This window comes from Podarcis erhardii (assembly GCF_964252035.2).
Source record: "Podarcis erhardii genome assembly, chromosome: 1".
NCBI lineage: Eukaryota > Metazoa > Chordata > Lepidosauria > Squamata > Lacertidae > Podarcis > Podarcis erhardii.
This window is the reverse complement of record NC_138497.1, coordinates 29,795,234-29,811,807: the sequence shown is the minus strand read 5'-3', so window position 1 is coordinate 29,811,807 and position 16,574 is coordinate 29,795,234. Positions and strand designations below refer to the sequence as shown.

The 16,574-nt window shown below is 43.8% G+C and overlaps 1 protein-coding gene across 19 annotated transcripts in view; it reads left to right on the top strand.

Annotated features, from left to right (window-relative positions):
- NRXN3 (neurexin 3) overlaps positions 1-16,574 on the top strand; it is a 1,212,171-nt gene that overhangs the window by 8,024 nt on the left and 1,187,573 nt on the right. The window contains exon 1 of one of the 19 annotated variants that reach the window (XM_081858015.1): positions 12,534-12,552. The exons of the other annotated variants lie outside the window; for them this stretch is intronic. The gene's annotated coding sequence lies outside the window, so the exon portion shown is untranslated. Of the gene's footprint in view, positions 1-12,533; positions 12,553-16,574 lie in introns of those variants that run through there. 19 annotated transcript variants of the gene reach the window in all.

Here is a 16,574-nt window from a genome sequence, read left to right as displayed (position 1 = left end):
AGGATGCTTCTCACCCAGGAGATAGGGCTGCATCCCCTTATGGCCTTGATTTGAGCTGCCACCTTCTCTTCCTTAGTATGTTGTTGTGTCTAGTTGTGTATTCCTTTGCTTCCCATGGGCAGCAGGGGCTCGACCACCAAATCAGGGCAGGGCAATCTTATCCTTTTCTCAAGGTTTCAATTTATTCATGGCAACAGGGATCAGCCCAAGAAACCTGTGTGTGTTGCTCCCCTGTGGCAGGTCAAACGTTCTTTGTTTTCTCTTGTTAGCATTGAGGGTGGACTTCCTTGTTCCCGATTCCCACAGCTTCATTGTATTTATATACACTGTGTCCAGGTGGTGGTGTTGCAGCTCAGCTCCTGTCTTTCTCCAGATCCCTTTCCAGTGCCCTTGATGAGGAGGGAAGGCTCATTCTGGAATGCAATTTGCCTGTGTCACTTCTGGCTTTCCTGCTGTCATCCATCATATTACAGGAGCTAATTAACACCAGGAGCCTTCAATCCCCAGGAACAAAGTGGTGGGCTATCTGAATCTCATGGAAGATGCCAGTTTCTCATCTGGTAACTAGCACAGTCTGATACCATGAGAGGATGGAAGACAGGCCCCCTCCATTTTTCCAGCTGCACCGGGATGTGGGTGCATTTTTCGGTTTGGCAGGGAGGGGCATTCGACTCCCAGAATTGTTCCTTGCAATGCCCTTGATGCTGCCGCAGCATCTCCTGCATCCAAAAAAATTTCCAGCAGCAGGATGCGAGCTTTAGGGGTGGGCAAGAATAACAATTGGCGAGGAGCGATAAGTGTAATTTGGGAGCCTGCCATAACCCGGGCCTGCACACTTTCTGCTCCACCAAGCCAAACTCAATCTGATAGCCATGTGTGGCAGCCTACCAGAGTCCTGATCTAATCTCCTGTTTCTGATGCATGCGTTGGCCTGGAAAAAAAAGCATTGTTCCTCAAGCCCTTCATGGGCCACCATTCATATCTGGTGGTGATATGCAAGTTCATCTTGGTGATATGCAAGTTCATCTTGGTGAGATGCAAGTTGTTCGGCTCTGTGTAAGTCACTTTGTTGGTGTCTGGCAGTCTCTTCTGGCCCCAGACCGCTGGTGAGGCCCTCCAGGAACTATAGATAGGCATTTGTAGCAAAGTTGCCAGCTAACACAAGCAGTCATTATTTTGACCATGTACACCATGGTGCTATATAAATGCAATAAATAGAACAGATAATAAATCTGCAGAGCCTCCTGGACTGGTGGACTTTGCTGATAAAAGTCCAAGTTTCAGGCTCTTCTTTTTAGAGAGAGGGAGGCAATGGAGTTGCAAGTACTTTGGACATGATCACAGGTAAGAGCAATAGTATGCTACTCATTGTATGGAACTCAACAGTTTGAAAAGCATATTCCAGGTGACTGGAGGTGATGTGGTAGATGCTGTATATTTGGACTTCCAATATGTTTCTGATAAAATCCTTTGCCAAAGGCCCTTGAGTAAAACTTAGCAGTTATGGATCCTCTTATATACTGGAACCTGGGAACTGGGAAAAGAGAGTAGGACTAAATGGATAGTTCTCAACAAGAACTTGTTGAGGAACACAAGAAGTGGTGGTATTGTCATTCATCTGTTTTGGGACTAGGATGAGCAAATATCTCAATTCAAGACAGTCAAAAGGAAGCATTCTTCACACAGCACATAGTCATCTCATGGAATTTGCTGCCACAACATGCAATGACAGCTGCCAATTTAGATGACTTTAAAGGGGGTTTAGATAAACTCATGCTGGATAAAGCAATCAATGGTTACACATCATGATTTTATTTTATTTAAACTTATACCCAAATTTTCAGCATGTTGGGAGGTTTTTCCTCATTGTGAAGCAGCAGCTTAAAACCTCCTTCTGTGGGCCTAACACTAGCTGCGCCAATTTGGATGTGTCTGGAGATATTATCATTCCAACTTGGCATGACTGTTCCCAAGTGTGAGGAACAGGTTTTTGTCTATGTTTATAAATGGTTGGAGGCCATTTTGAAACAAGATGGTGAGCAAAGCCATTCCTAAGTGAAAAGATTTTAAACCAAATTTGGCATGAAATCAGCTTGCATGACAGTTCCTGAGATGGAGCAATGGACTTTTGGTTTGTATTTGGATACTGTTGGCTGTCATTTTGAGGCAGACCGAACTATTCAAAACTGCACTGATTTGGACCGCACTGCAAATAATGTCGCCCAATTTGACAGTGGTTCCTGAAATGGAGGAGTGGGCTTTGGTCTATATTTGGATACCATTGGACTCCAGTTTGAATCAAGATGGTGGGCAGAACCTGTCAAAACTGAAATGATGTTAACCAAATTTGGCAAGAAATGAAAAGGGCTGCACACCAGTTTCCACCAAAGCCCAAACAAAGCCAGGCCAATTTGCTCTGATCTGGACTTTGACTGAATCACATCAAGACAACCCCTGATCACCCTGGGTTGAGCTGCCTGGAGGAATCTGGGTTTGTTAATGTGTGGGTTGCTGGGAGGCGAGTCAGGCAGCCTCTACCAAGGGCAACCCATGGCTGTTGTAAGAGGGCTTTCAAACAGCCCTGTGCTGCATTTTGACTTTGTATGCATGTTCCCAGCAGGGGAACACATGTATGCAGTCCATAAGTGCAACGGAACCCTTCACCTGCTAGCTGCAGGGGTTTGCTTTACCAGCATGTTACCCACAGGTAATGTGCTTGGAAAGTAGACCATAGCAGGATTCCAAAGGAAATGGCTGAAACTGCAGAGGTCCCAAGGTGGGAAGAGGAGATTGGGGTGGGGGAGAGGAATAGAGAAGACCTGTCTCCTGTTCCTGTGCTGAGCCAGTGCCAGAAGACAGTTGGTCTCTCACTGTCAGTTATGTGCTTCCCCTATCCCACCCCACCCCACCCCACCATTGATGATGACTGCTGATGAAGGAGCAAGTTGAGGGATGGTCAGAAAGGTGAGTCTGCTAAATGGCAGCCACAGAGTTGCAGGTGTTGGTGGCAGGGACAGCTAGGGCTGAACTACACCATGATGGGACACACTGGAGGAAACTATGCAGGAGCAGGGCAGCAGATTGTGGAGGCCAAGGAAGCTTGTCGAGCCCATGCAGCAGCACTGCAGGAACTGTGTGCCAAGGGTGCAGCCCTACTGGCTGAAGGGGTCTGCTGGTTTGCCAGCATGTTTCCTACAGGGAATGCATGGGTGAAACAGCACCCAGTAGGATCCAACCCTTCTGCTCCCTGCGATTCAATTGGGAAGAGAGGAAAAGGAGAATCAGTGTCTTTCCCCTGCTTCCCCTCTCCTGAGCTTATAGGGCTTTAAAAACCTTAATTAAACATTGATTCAAGGCTGGATGCAGGTCAGGTTTTCCCCAGGTCAAGGTCCTGGAATGTAGATGTGTGGTGCTGTACACAGCCCTGAAACTAGCAAATTACACTTTCCATTTTAAAATCTCAGTATGTTTCTGTTTCTCAGAATTTGTCAGCAACACCAGGCACTTTCAGCTATAACTAGCAAAATGTAAATATTTATAATAAATTAAATAGTAATAATAATAATAATAATAATAATAATAATAATAATAATAATAATAATAATATTGTCATTATTACTTGTACCCTGCCCATCTGACTGGGTAGCTCCAGCCACTCTGGGTGGCTTCTAACATGTATAAAAACATTATACATTAAAAAGCTTCCCTATATAGGGCTGCCTTCAGATGTCTTCTAAAGTTTATATAGTTACTCATCTCCTTGACATCCGATGGGAGGGTGTTCCACAGGATGAGTTCTACTACCGAGAATGGCAGTAATCCAAGTGGGGGATAAGCAGGGCATGTACCACTCTAGTGAGACAGTGTGCAGAACTCGCTCAAATGTAGCTGGACAGTCATTTCAGATATACTATCCTAGAATCAATTCTTCACATAACTAAAAAAATGTAAGCAATGAGCAGGCATCTGATCTCACTGGCCTGACATTTTGGTGCCTTGGCTAAGACCATTGAAATGACACCCTACCACAGTAAAATATTATTATTGCTGTTGTTATTTAAATGAAATAACTGATAGTGTGTTGCTTCTTAATTATGTCCAAAGTATGCTGCCTCAGGCAGGCTGCCCAAATGTACCCTACCACTAGGCAGAATAAAGCAGCCTGCTTCAAGCCGATTTGGGCATTGTTAAAATAGGAATAGCACCTCCTCCAATCTGTTCTGGAAGCTGTGTCTGTAGCAGTTCTTCTTTTCCTTCTCCTTTTTTTTTTTACTGTTGTCCTGGAAATAATTGTCACACTTTTCCTGGAAATTTGCCTCCTCCCACCTCCTGAAATTGTACACTATTTTTATTTTTGCTAATGGGCAACAGGTTTGCATGCATGCTTCACCCATATTCAAACCAATTAATTTGTGTAAAAGGGGGAGTCTGTAAAGCAAAACTAGTCTGAGTCTTGACTTAACTTATGCTAGAAGGCAGAATAATCTTGGTGACTTGGTGAATGTGCAGAGGTGCCAACTTCCAAGGGACTGTTTTTTAAGAATGGCCCTACCTTCTTGCTCACCCCAGGAAGAGGAAGGCAAGAAGCTGCCACATTGGCAGGATGGGACATGAACCTGTAGTCATCTTTCTCTTGGTAGCAGTGGTGGCAGCAAGGATGGTTAGACACAAACCTGCAGGAAGGGTGGGTGGTGGGAGTGTGCACTTCCTCACCCTATGGCAAAATATATAGATCTGACATTAACGTTTGGATCCTTATGTATCCACAACTGCCCCACCTATGCAGAAGATGTAGGTGTTAGAAAACATTGAGAGAAAAAAGTAAGGAGGGAGCTCTCTTAAAAAGCCCGATCAAGACAGCTTGCTTAGTGGCTGTGGAATGTTGACTGTATACATGATGATGGAAAACTGTCCCAAGTGGAATCAAATGGAGTGCAATGGAAGAGGGCTTTGCTACCAGTCTGGAACCCTGAGCAGGAATACCACACAGTGCAACATTACACTTGTTGCACTGTAAATATCTTAGTCTGTGTCCTTTTACCCCACAAGCCAGAGGCAACTCTTCTTGTGAGCAAACTGCAGTGTTTGGAACTCAAGCTTCTGGTTTTGTTCTAAAGACTGCATAACTCAAGACCCATCACTTTCTTTGTGTACCCATTTGTTACGTGGGTGAGGTGGCTATTATTGTTATGTGAAGCAAGCTCAGCTCCTTTGATGGATGGCCCCGCATCAGGAGTAGGCCTGAGGTTGATTGGATTCTTTTTCACACAAATGCACCCTGAACAGTATGTGTCTGTGACCTCAGAGTGTGCCCGCTCAAATTCAATTTGTTTTTGGCAAATATGCTGTGGTGCATTTATAGTTTTATCAGTTGCTTCTTGATTTCTGTTGGGCTGTGGCTTTGCAAACAAAGACAACCACGATGGTCTATGCATATTGGCTTCAGAGAGACTTAACTGATGAAGTTCAATGTGAGGCTGCTTCTGAGGTTACATTTTTGTTTGTTAAATTTCTATACTGCCCTTCATCCTAGAATCATGGAGTGGCGTACAATTTTTCTATGTAGCTAAATAGCTACAGCATAGCTATAAAGATATACACATCTGCCTTTTTGAAATGATCAGGTGTGCTGGTATAAGATCAATAACGCGAGTCAGAACTACAACAAAAGTTAGCAGAATGGATTCCAACCAATCCATTCAATCTCACACAGTTGCCTGTCAAAAAAGTAAGCATTACATGACCACTGTGCATGCTCAGTCCAATTTTTGTGGGGGGAGTTTCCCCCGTAGTTGTAGTATTCCTGCAGACTTTGGGGCTCCTTTAAACTTAGTGATACCTTTGTCTTGTATGTGGGGGCCTCTACTTTGGCTCCATAAGTAACAGCACTCACCTTCTAGTGAACCATTCTCCATTTCTCTGACCAGGTCCATACCTGCTTAATTTCCACAGAAGCACTAGGGCAAGAGTGGAAGCCTCTTTTCAGCCTGAGGGTCCCATTCCTTTGTGAAAACCTTTCAGGGCTCTGTTGTAGGTGGGGCCACAATTTTCCAGTTATGACATAACTATCCCAAGTCACAATGCGGCTTTAGAGCTCAGCGATCAACAATCAACATGGTTTTCTCACTGCGCCAGCTGCAGGAGAAATGCTGCGAGCAAAGGTAACCTTTGTACATCACCTTCATGTATCTGATGAAGATATTTGATCCTATCATCTGAAAAGGACTCTTCACACTGCCCAGCAAGATAGGAAGCTTCACAAGATGATTGAGTCCTTCCACAAGAACATGTGCGGCACCGTCCAGTATGATGGCTCATCCTCAGACGGCTTCTGTAAAACAAAACAAAACAAAAGTGTGACGGGTCCTTATCTGAGAGATGTTTGCAGATGACAGCCTTGACTCTGAGGAAGCGCTACAGAGACTCATTAACCATTTTGCCCAAGCCTGCAGGGAATTTTGACCAACATCCTGAGTCAGGACTTCACCAGCACTCCACGCATCAGCATTGGTGACCACACGCTTGAAGTGGTAGATGATTTCATCTACCAGGGCTCCACCATAATCAGCAACATCTCCACTGATGCTGAGCTGGACAAGCATATTGGCAAGGCACCTACAGCAATGGCTTGCTTCTCCAGGCTTGCGTGTTGAGTACACTGCTTGATGGAAGTGAGTGGTCTGCAATTTACAACCACCAGGAGCAACACCTCAATGCCTTCCACATGCATTGTGTCAGGAAGATTTTGGACATCACATGGCAGGACAGAGTCTCAAACAAAGATGTGTTCTCCCAAGCCCACATTCTCAGCATTTTCTCACTCCCGTCTTAGTGACGTGTATGCTGGCTTGGTCATGTCTACAGAATGGAAGATGGCAGGATCTCCAAGGACATGCTCTACGGGCAGGTTTCTTCAGGCACTAGGCCCGTTGGCAGACCAACTGCATTACAAAGATGTCTGCAAATGTGGCTTGAAGGCTGGCAACATCAGCCCTGCTATGTGGGGATCCCTTGTAGATGACCACAGTGGCTGGAGACAGTCATTCAGGTTGTGCATCCATAGCCATGACCAGAGAAGGAATGGCCGCTGGGAGGAGTGTTGAGAGAAGAAACTCCATGGTGCGTCTGCAGCAGCACAACCAGACACCTTTATCTGCCCCAGCTGCAACAAAACATGTATTTCCTGCATCAGTCTCAACAGGTACAAGAAGGCACACTCCTTCATTGTCTCCCAAGAGAGACTGATGCCAACAACTACTTATGTGCTAAATAATTTCACCTTTTGTCAGCATCAGTTTTTGAAAACAGCTTTCATGTTCAGGTGGGCAATTGGCTGAAATTGTAATTTTTTAAAAATAAAATACTTTAGGCAGATTATTTACTTTAACCTTTCCTCCCCCCCCCCACTCCCTCCCAGCATAGTTGCACATACAACAGTCGCCAGAATCCTAGGCCTCATTTGCACTATATATTTAAAGCACTATACATTTAAAGCAGTATCATACTATTTTTAAACAGTCATCAATTTCCCCAAAGAATCCTGGGAACTGTAATTTGCTAAATGTGCTGAGAGTTGTTTGGAGACCCCTGTTTCCCTCCCAGAGCTGCAATTCTCAGAGTGTCAATCCCTCTTCCCATGGGACTCAGGGGCCTTCTTTGAACGAAACATGCATACAATTTTCATTGTCACTCAGTTTTAAGGGTAAACAAGGCCCCACAGGCCCTAAATATAGCTGTATGGACTTTGCTCAGGCCACACACCTGCACCAGATCATCTTTGTGCATTTTTTCCTGGTTGGAATGTGTCCTTTAACTTTAATGATTCTTCTTGCTTGCCTGGATGAACAATAGAGAAGGATGTCCAAGTGTAAATAAACCACCTTGACTCTATAAAGGTACAATTCACATTACAGTGGTACCTCAGGTTACAGACGCTTCAGGTTACAGACTTCGCTAACCCAGAAATAGTACCTCGGGTTAAGTACTTTGCTTCAGGATGAGAACAGAAATCGCATGGCGGTGGCAGCGACAACGGCAGCAGCGGAAGGCCCCATTAGCTAAAGTGGTACCTCAGATTAAGAACAGTTTCAGGTTAAGAACGGACCTCCGGAACGAATTAAATTCTTAACCCAAGGTACCACTGTACCACTGCCCACTTTTGCCTCTGGGGGGCCTCTAGGTAGCCCCCCCCCCAGGAGGGAATGTGGCCATCTAACTGAAATATGTTCCCCATCCTTGTCCTAGATCATGACAATGTACAGGGAAATCTGAGCAGGTATGTATGTGTGTGACTTTGAAACCGTGGGACACCTTTTCTCCCGCCCATTTGGAAATTTCCCATAGAACTGATCTGCTTTTAGAAGGGGGGGGGGGATAATTTTCTATGATGGCACAGTGACCGGATTTCTGCATTCGCCGCAGCACTTCTTGCTTATGGGATATTTATGGCTAGGTGACTAAAAGAATGTCTCTAATAGCTATCTAAGGGATCTTATTATTCCCAGAAGGATGGAATGAGTTTTGAATCGCTGTGTTGGATTCCGCAAGTACTTCTGCCTCCCTTGCTAGGCAATGATATACCATAGCGTGCTTTCAATATTAGTGCAATTGATTGGTATTTCACTTCTAATGCTGCCAATAAATTACCTTGTTGGTCTACGATTGTTGGGAAAGGGCTTTTTAAAAAAACACACAAAAAACCCTGCTTGTGATTCTGCTGTTTTCTATGTGGTGAGGTGACTCATCATGGCAGGACAGTGGCTATTAATAGTGCTTTATGTTCCATATCTGTTGCTCTGTGCCTCTCATGTTCAGGAAAGAAAGAAAGCAGGAAAGGAGCTGCCTTTTTACGGGTTCTGTTTCTGTTGCTTGAAAGAGCAGGAAAAGCCCTGGAGTTTGCCTTCTCCTGTGCCAGGGGAAAAGTACTCACATAGAAACCATCTCAAAAGGAGGGTATGCAGGGTTTGGGGAAGCACCTAACAAACAACAACAACAACAAAAAAGGGGCATGTGTGAAGGAATAAGCAAGCCTGAATGTAGTTCTAACAAGTACTAATTTTATATGTGACGCGTGCTCATGTGTTTTGACCGTCGGATGCCAAGGCAGCCTTGTATCAGGAAGTTGCTAATGTTAGATATTTTATTATGCTTTTATATGTGCTGAAAGCCACCCAGAGTGTGTATGGGGGGTGGGGGTGGTAATAATGAAAATAATAAAAATAAAAATAAATAGCTGCAGGGACCAAGGGTGTTCATGTACCTTATTTTGGTACACTGGCTCAAACAAGTCATTCATGGGCATGCTGTTGCCTTTCTTATTGGATATCTGGTTTGAGTCCTAAATTGTCAAAAAAGCCAGAAGATTAACTAAGAAGCGAATTTCTACTCCGCACATGAAAGAATTCTCATTTCTAAACAGAGTGACTAGAAAATATGTACTTCTGCATGTGATCTATTCTTTTCTCTAAATCTAAGGAATGGGACAATTTTGAATCTTAACTTGATTAGGGCAAAGATGCAGCCAAGAAACTTGGAGAAGATGGTGTGTGTGGTTTATCCAGCATGGCAGTGAACTGTCATGTGTACCTGTTGCCATCTTTGGTTGATTGTGCCTTTTAATTTGTGTGCTATTATGTAAGTAATCTTGAGTTAATTTTGCATTTAAAAAACAACAACTAGTGAGTTCAGTCAACAACAGCAAAAGTTCCAGGCATAAGGGGCAGCACAGGGGAATAGGCAGAGTTGTTTCAGTGAGCAGGAGATGCTGTGTTTGCATGTGGAATTATCTCCAAATGAAGTAGTTTTGTAGACATTGATTCTGGGATTTCAGGTATTTCAGGTAAATCCACTTACCCCCTTTTAGGGGTGTGGTGGCTTTGCGGGATGCCCAGCGCCTCCCTTCCCGCTGACAATGCAGGGCTGGGCATCAGGGTCTGATCCCTGCCGGAACGCGAGCTTTGGCTTGTGCTCCCAGCTTGAAATTCTGCTCTGCATCAGCCTGCCAAATTGGCCAATGGCAGGCTGGCCCGGATCCACCCATCCACTCTGGTAATTTTGCATTTACTCATTGAATTGACCTTGCTATGGCTGCGGTGGTCGCCGTATTAGTGAGGCCAGGTAGGAATTTGCCTACCAAGCGAATTGGCTAAGACCTGGAGGTTTTGCCTACCCCATAGCAATCATCACAACTTTGGCGGTTTTGGCATTGGGTGACCTTAGCTTTGGTTGGAAGGGGGTGTACCCTTGCCTTCCCCTCCAGAAGTAGGGTATCTCGTTAAAGGGATCCATGATGGAGTGGCTTCTGTCCATTTGCCCAGACAGGGGGCTTGGGCCTAAGCGCTCCTAGAGGTGGGGATCCCTGCAGGAATCCCCCTATTTGATGTAAGTCATAGGAATCCCCGCTGCCGGGTTGACCCTGATGTCATTTCTGGTAGGCATCCTGGAAATAAATGTTTACCCAGTGCCTATGCCAAACCACTTCATCTGTTGTCAATAAAGTTGTGGCCTCATTTGATCCCATTCAACTGTGTGGTCTCCTTTATTGGTAGCTCACCTGAACGGGGGTGGGGTGGGGGAATGCGCAGCCTGGGCCTGCAATCTTGTTAAGGAGTACTCAGTTACTGGTTAACCCCCCCCCCCCAAAAAAAAACCATTTCAAATTTATTTGGTACTTATTGGCGGCAGCAAGAATGTTTATGTTGGCACACTGGGTGTAGCAGTATGGTTAAAAAGGCTTTGGGACCTTGGTATTATCAGGAAAAATACTAATTGTAACAGATGCAAAACCACAGACAGCCTCTGGTAGGACCAATTGTTCCATTTTTATCACTTCCTGGAATGAACACAGTTGCATAGCTTGAAGTTTAAAGAGGTTTTAGACTCGTGCAGAAGTTAGCAACATTTTCCTCAATAACAGGAGCTTTCTTTTCCTAAAAGATTTCTGTAACTCTGCTTTGGAAAATTCTGATAAAATGTCAATTATAAATAAGGAGGAAATATCTGAACACCTGGTGATTTTTTGGGTGGTGGTAGGGTAACAAGGCTTTTAAAGCAGCACTCTTAATAATCACAGATCAGGACAGGAGGAATTGCATTAAGTTGCTTATGCAAGTTGCAAGGTATTTCAACAAGGCGTTCTAATATCACCTTTTCAGTCTGAAAAGTGTCACTAGACTGTGTTTATGTTGGACGGTTGAATGTTGACCGCTGTGTTCAGGCTCCACACAGGTGTCAATAACAGCAGATTCTTGGTGGGACTGTGAATACAGGCCTGCAGCAGGGTTTTTACTACTCTGAGTTGTACCTAAGACATTAGTGCACAGTAGCTTACAGTGTGTGGAGACAATGCACGAGCGCTTTCCACACATTACTCTGAACAGAAGGGAGTAGCATTTTACCTGCTTGTGGCCTCTGGTCCCATGCTGTGTACAGATTTGGTGGAGGGCTCTTCCTTACCTACTGCTGCACATGAACTAGGCTCGCAACCAGTGATCATAAACAAGTGGAATACTGTTCCCACTTGTCTACCTATTCAAATGAACATGTGAAAAGTGCTACAGGGAATGAAGGCAACTGTTGAATGTCCCATACCCCAATAGCTGCTACTCCTCAAAGATAATACTAGGTGACCTGAGTTCAAAATTAAGGCAGCCTTTATCTATTCATATAACAAAGATGCAGATCAATGCCCTTCATTTATTCTGGAGCGGCTGCTGGTACCCATCCAGACCCTGATTGGGCTTTTGCCCCTTGCTTACGTCTGTGAAACAAGCCCGGAAATTCGCAGTGAATGGTTGATAAGTGATATGTGAAAGTTGTCTTAAACTTCTATTCTCTACCTTGTTCCTCTGAACTCTGCCCACCACTCTGTGAATACTAACACTGGCCTATAAATTATCCAGTAGGGCTCTGGCACTTAAGCGGCTGGTGTTTTCAGTGGCGTGCATGCATAATCGATCCAGGAGCCTGCCTCCGCTTTTAGCAGAGGCATTTGCAGAAACCTTGGGCTTTCAAAGCTTCCAGCCGTAGACTGCCCATATGAGCCCCCCTCCTCATCTTTCCCTGCCATCTCTTTCCATCCAAACCCTGCATCACTCCGACACCTTTTTCAAAGGGCTGAGTTATCGTCGCTGCACACAGAGGAGGGAGATTTTCACAAAGGGCGACGTGGAGGCAACTGACCAGTCTGCAAAGAGACATCTCCTCGTGTGCTGGATTCTATCCATCTTGTTCCATCACTTTTTGGAATCTGCTTCTTGTGCTTCCCATCAATTTCTCCCTTAACATGTGAAGCATCTTTTTCTGCTATTTTTGGACTTCCTTGGAGAGCTGTCACTGCCCGCATGAAGCGCCGTGCATCCTCTGGCTTTTATAGGTTGTGGTACAATGCACAGAGTGGTGGGCTTCTAAGAATGCATCAGGTTTTCCACTTGTTGAGCTGGATTTTGGTACTGCTGAAAGAAAGCCCTTGGGTTGCTGTGGAAAGTTACTGTGTTTTCGTTTTGAGGCTTTGAATTAGGATGAGACGATCAGCTGGCTCAAGACTAGGAACCGGTACAATTTTAAATAAATTGTTCAGACCTTTGTTTAATTCTTTCCTGATAGTTCTCTGTAACTTTACTGATCCCTTTGCATGGTAAATGATAGTGATTTTCATGAGGAATATAAACTAGGACCATGCTTGTAGTAGGGTCTTTTTCTTTTGTGGATAAATATAATTCTCAGTACACATTTTGTTAAGGATGCTATTCTGTTTTTTTCTAGTCAATCACAAAGATGTAAGTTTCCACCCTTGATTCCTACCTTCCTCGACAGTTTTTCTTTTGCAATTATATTTTCCTAAGTATTAAATATTTCCCTTCTTGCAAATAAAATGGGAATCCTGACTGATGTGCTTTACCAAGGAAATTGTGCATCTGGCTGTATACAAAGTGCTGTCAAATATACTGAGTAAACAAACTAAAAGGAAGACAATTTTCCTCTACTTTTTCAATTTTAGTTGTTTTGAGTGTTGTGTGTGAGATAATGTGATAGAAAAATGCAGCTGAAATAGAGGTTTGTTGCTGCTTTTGTTGGGCTTTTTTTTTTTTTTAACAAAAAACCCACCAAAAATTCTCCCTTCTGTTGAATTCCAGAATAAAATTGTTGGTGGCAAATTGAACTTGATTAAAGGTAAAGATAAAGGGATCCCTGACCATTAGGTCCAGTCGCGGACAACTCTGGGGTTGCGGAGCTCATCTCGCTTTACTGGCCGAGGGAGCCGGCATTTGTCTGCAGACAGCTTCCAGGTCATGTGGCCAGCATGACAAAGCTGCTTCTGGCGAACCAGAGCAGCGCATGGAAACACCATTTACCTTCCCACCAGAGCAGTACCTATTTATCTGCTTTCACTTTGACGTGCTTTTGAACTTCTAGGTTGGCAGGAGCTGGGACAGAGCAATGGGAGCTCACCCAGTCACAGGGATTTGAACCGCCGACCTTCTGATCGGCAAGCCTTAGGCTCTGTGGTTTAGACCACAGCGCCACCCGCATCCCTTTTGAACTTGATTAGCTAATGACAATTTGCATTTTGTGTAAGTAGGTTTCCAGTTTTGAGAGCGTGTGTGTTTCTACGTATCTAGGTGATTAAAGATGCATTTTTAAAAGTGGGTGCAAAGATTAGTCTCGGTGCAGTATTAAGAACATATGTGCATAATCTTTGGTGCATATATGGTTCCTGAGTTAGTGTACATAACATTCTGTGAGGCTCATCAAAAGTGACCATAGCCTGATTCAGAAGTAAAGGGGAATTGTGATTTGTTATGTAAATGAGATGTGCTGAGCTTTGGGTTTGTGCAAATTTCCTCTCCTTATTTTGTGCACTATGAGGAAGAGACTGAAAGCATCTACTGGTTTTAAATTTACAACAGTTAATTGTGGCAGTGTTAGAAACTTTTTTCTGTGAACCGCCATGAGACCCCCAGGTATAGGGCGGTATATAAATTAATTAAATAAAGAAAAATAAATAGAAACTGATATGTGAAAACTAAGAGCTAAATGGCACCTTAAACAGGTTATAGGCACCACAAAGGAATATCTAGGTGTACTTTTTAAATAACAGCAATACAAAGCTGAAAATGAATGAACTGCAGCTAAAATCTTGTTTAAATGGTCGAGTACTCTACTACTCTGAAGACTGCAAAAAACAAACAGGGCCATCTTACCCATAGGCACTGGGGGGGGGGGTGCAGGGCACCTGGGCACCGGGCCTTCAGGGGCGCTAGGCCGAGAGTTCAGGGCCTGAGAGTTGAGTCCGAGGAAGAGCCTGCCCGTCGGTCGGAGCCCCGCAGTGGGCTCTTCTACTGTGGGTGGCTCTACACCGTGAGTTTGGGGGTGACTGAGCCAGCAAGACACTGAGGCGGCCAGCTGACTCCGCCTTCCTGCGCGCCTGGGGCTGGGAAACCTGGGTTTCAGATTTGGGCTTGTTCTTGCATGCTGTTTTTTGTAAAGAACCCATAGTTCCTTGGATTTGGCTGTAGCTTTCCAGTCAATATCACTTTCACATACGTTTATTCATAAATCTGTTCCATCTGGTTTCTGCATTAATCTGCATTTTTAACCCCCCCCACTTGTTTAAATTAACATTTTAATCTCAGTGTACACATTTCTAAATATATTTTATCTTAAACACACACACACATTTTGAGCTGAGAGCTGTGTTGCAAAATTTGGAGAGGTGGAATATGAGGAATAATGACATTGCAATCTTTTATTAATTGAAAGGTGCAAATTTGATTGGTTCACTTAAAGATGCAGAAATTCTCTACCATCTCTTCCAAGGCTTTGTTCTAGCCTCTCTTGAAACACAGAATTGTGTACTTGTTGCTTAGAAAACCGCAAATATTCTACCTTTGTTAGGCCAGTAAAATCTCATTTGCCTCCATGATATCTTTCTTCCAGAACAGTTTGACTCAAAGGTCAGGCCCTGAATTAGTGTTTAAACAAAGGCATTAGTCACTTTCACTGATCGTTGAAAGACTAAAGCTAATGCAATTGTATGATTGAATGTGTAGAGCTAGAGATTCCAAATGGAAACACTTGGGATCTGCTGTTTCCTCATTGACTGCACATGCCTTTGTTCTCTTTGCCTTTCTTTCTCCTCCTGTAAAATAGGTACACTGAAGCAGTAGGCAGAGGGGAAGAATTAATAGCTAAGAATGCTTGAGTGGTGCTTCAGTGACAGTCAAGAGCCAATGACTTTGTCCTCTGTGGTTTGTCTCTTACAAGAAATGGAAGAGTATTGCACCGTGGGGAACAAAGGCACAGAGAACAGGGAGCAAAAGTAAGCAGGCTGCTTGGTGTGTACTGTGTTGCTGCAACATAGAGGCAAAAGCTAAATATGTCCCCCCCCCCACATTAACATTTAAGAGCAACCTCCTTTGCTTGGAATGTGTGACTGATAAATGCAGAAACAGCATATGTATGTAATGTAAAACAGGTTCAAGCTAACATAGTGCTGTTCATTAATTCCAATGGCTCTATAAGTTTAAAGCAGCCCAGTGTGTTCAGTATTTTGTAATACTGAAATGTCTTTCATGATGGAACAAACATATATTTACTGGTGTGTGGGGTTTGCATGCATTCTTAAGGCTGGTTGTGAAATGGGCTTCAGTTGTTGCTGCTGAGCATACTTGGTATTTATTTATTTATTACAAAATATTTGTATACACTACAATTTTATTTTAAAATATCAAAGCGGTTTACAACAATAGTATGGTGGAACCCAAGGTTTTACTTAAAAAAAAAAAAGGTGGTAAAAAAGGTAATCCCAGAAGCCTGAGTTGCCCATCTTCAACCTCAGCCCTACAACTCCCATGATCCCTAGCTAGCAGGACCAGTGCTCAGGGATGATGGGAATTGTAGTTTCAGAACATCTGGAGGGCCAAGGTTGAGGAAGCCTGTATTAGACTCACCGGGAACATACAACATTTCATAAATGCAAAAGTGTTGTTGCTTTTGATACAGAAAACTCTAGCATGTTTCTTTGTTTTAAATCAGCTTACCTATTGGGTGGAATGAGATTTGGACAGGAGAGAGCTTGAAAACAATCCCTGCTCAGTTCTTGGCACCTTTGTTTAACCTAAGGGCAGATGTCATCTCTTCTTCATCATCAGTTCCCCATCTTTAAAGACTACTTTTTATTAATTCCATTGTACTTTATTTTGCTGCATTACAATCCTGTTCTAAAAAGTTGGTGTTGGTGGGGAGAGTCTTCTTCAGCTTAAATGGTAAGCAACAGCCACACACGAATTAAGTTGCCACACAGGGACAGAGCTGCTCCGGGGATGAATTTAAAGTGCCTTCTATGTGGTGCTTGTTCTGTGCTTTGGTCCTGGAAAGACTATGTACTGTAGTTTGTAGATTTAACCCCTCATTGTGTGCTGTCACACACAAGCAGAGGAACAGAGCCCTCATTCTACTCATGTATCTCAGTTACTTGTTATTTTTCAGATATATGGGGGCGGGGCGGTGTAACTCAGTCAAGTGACATTTTGAGTGGGACCCAACAGTTCAGCTCCATTCTTTCTTCGATGTGC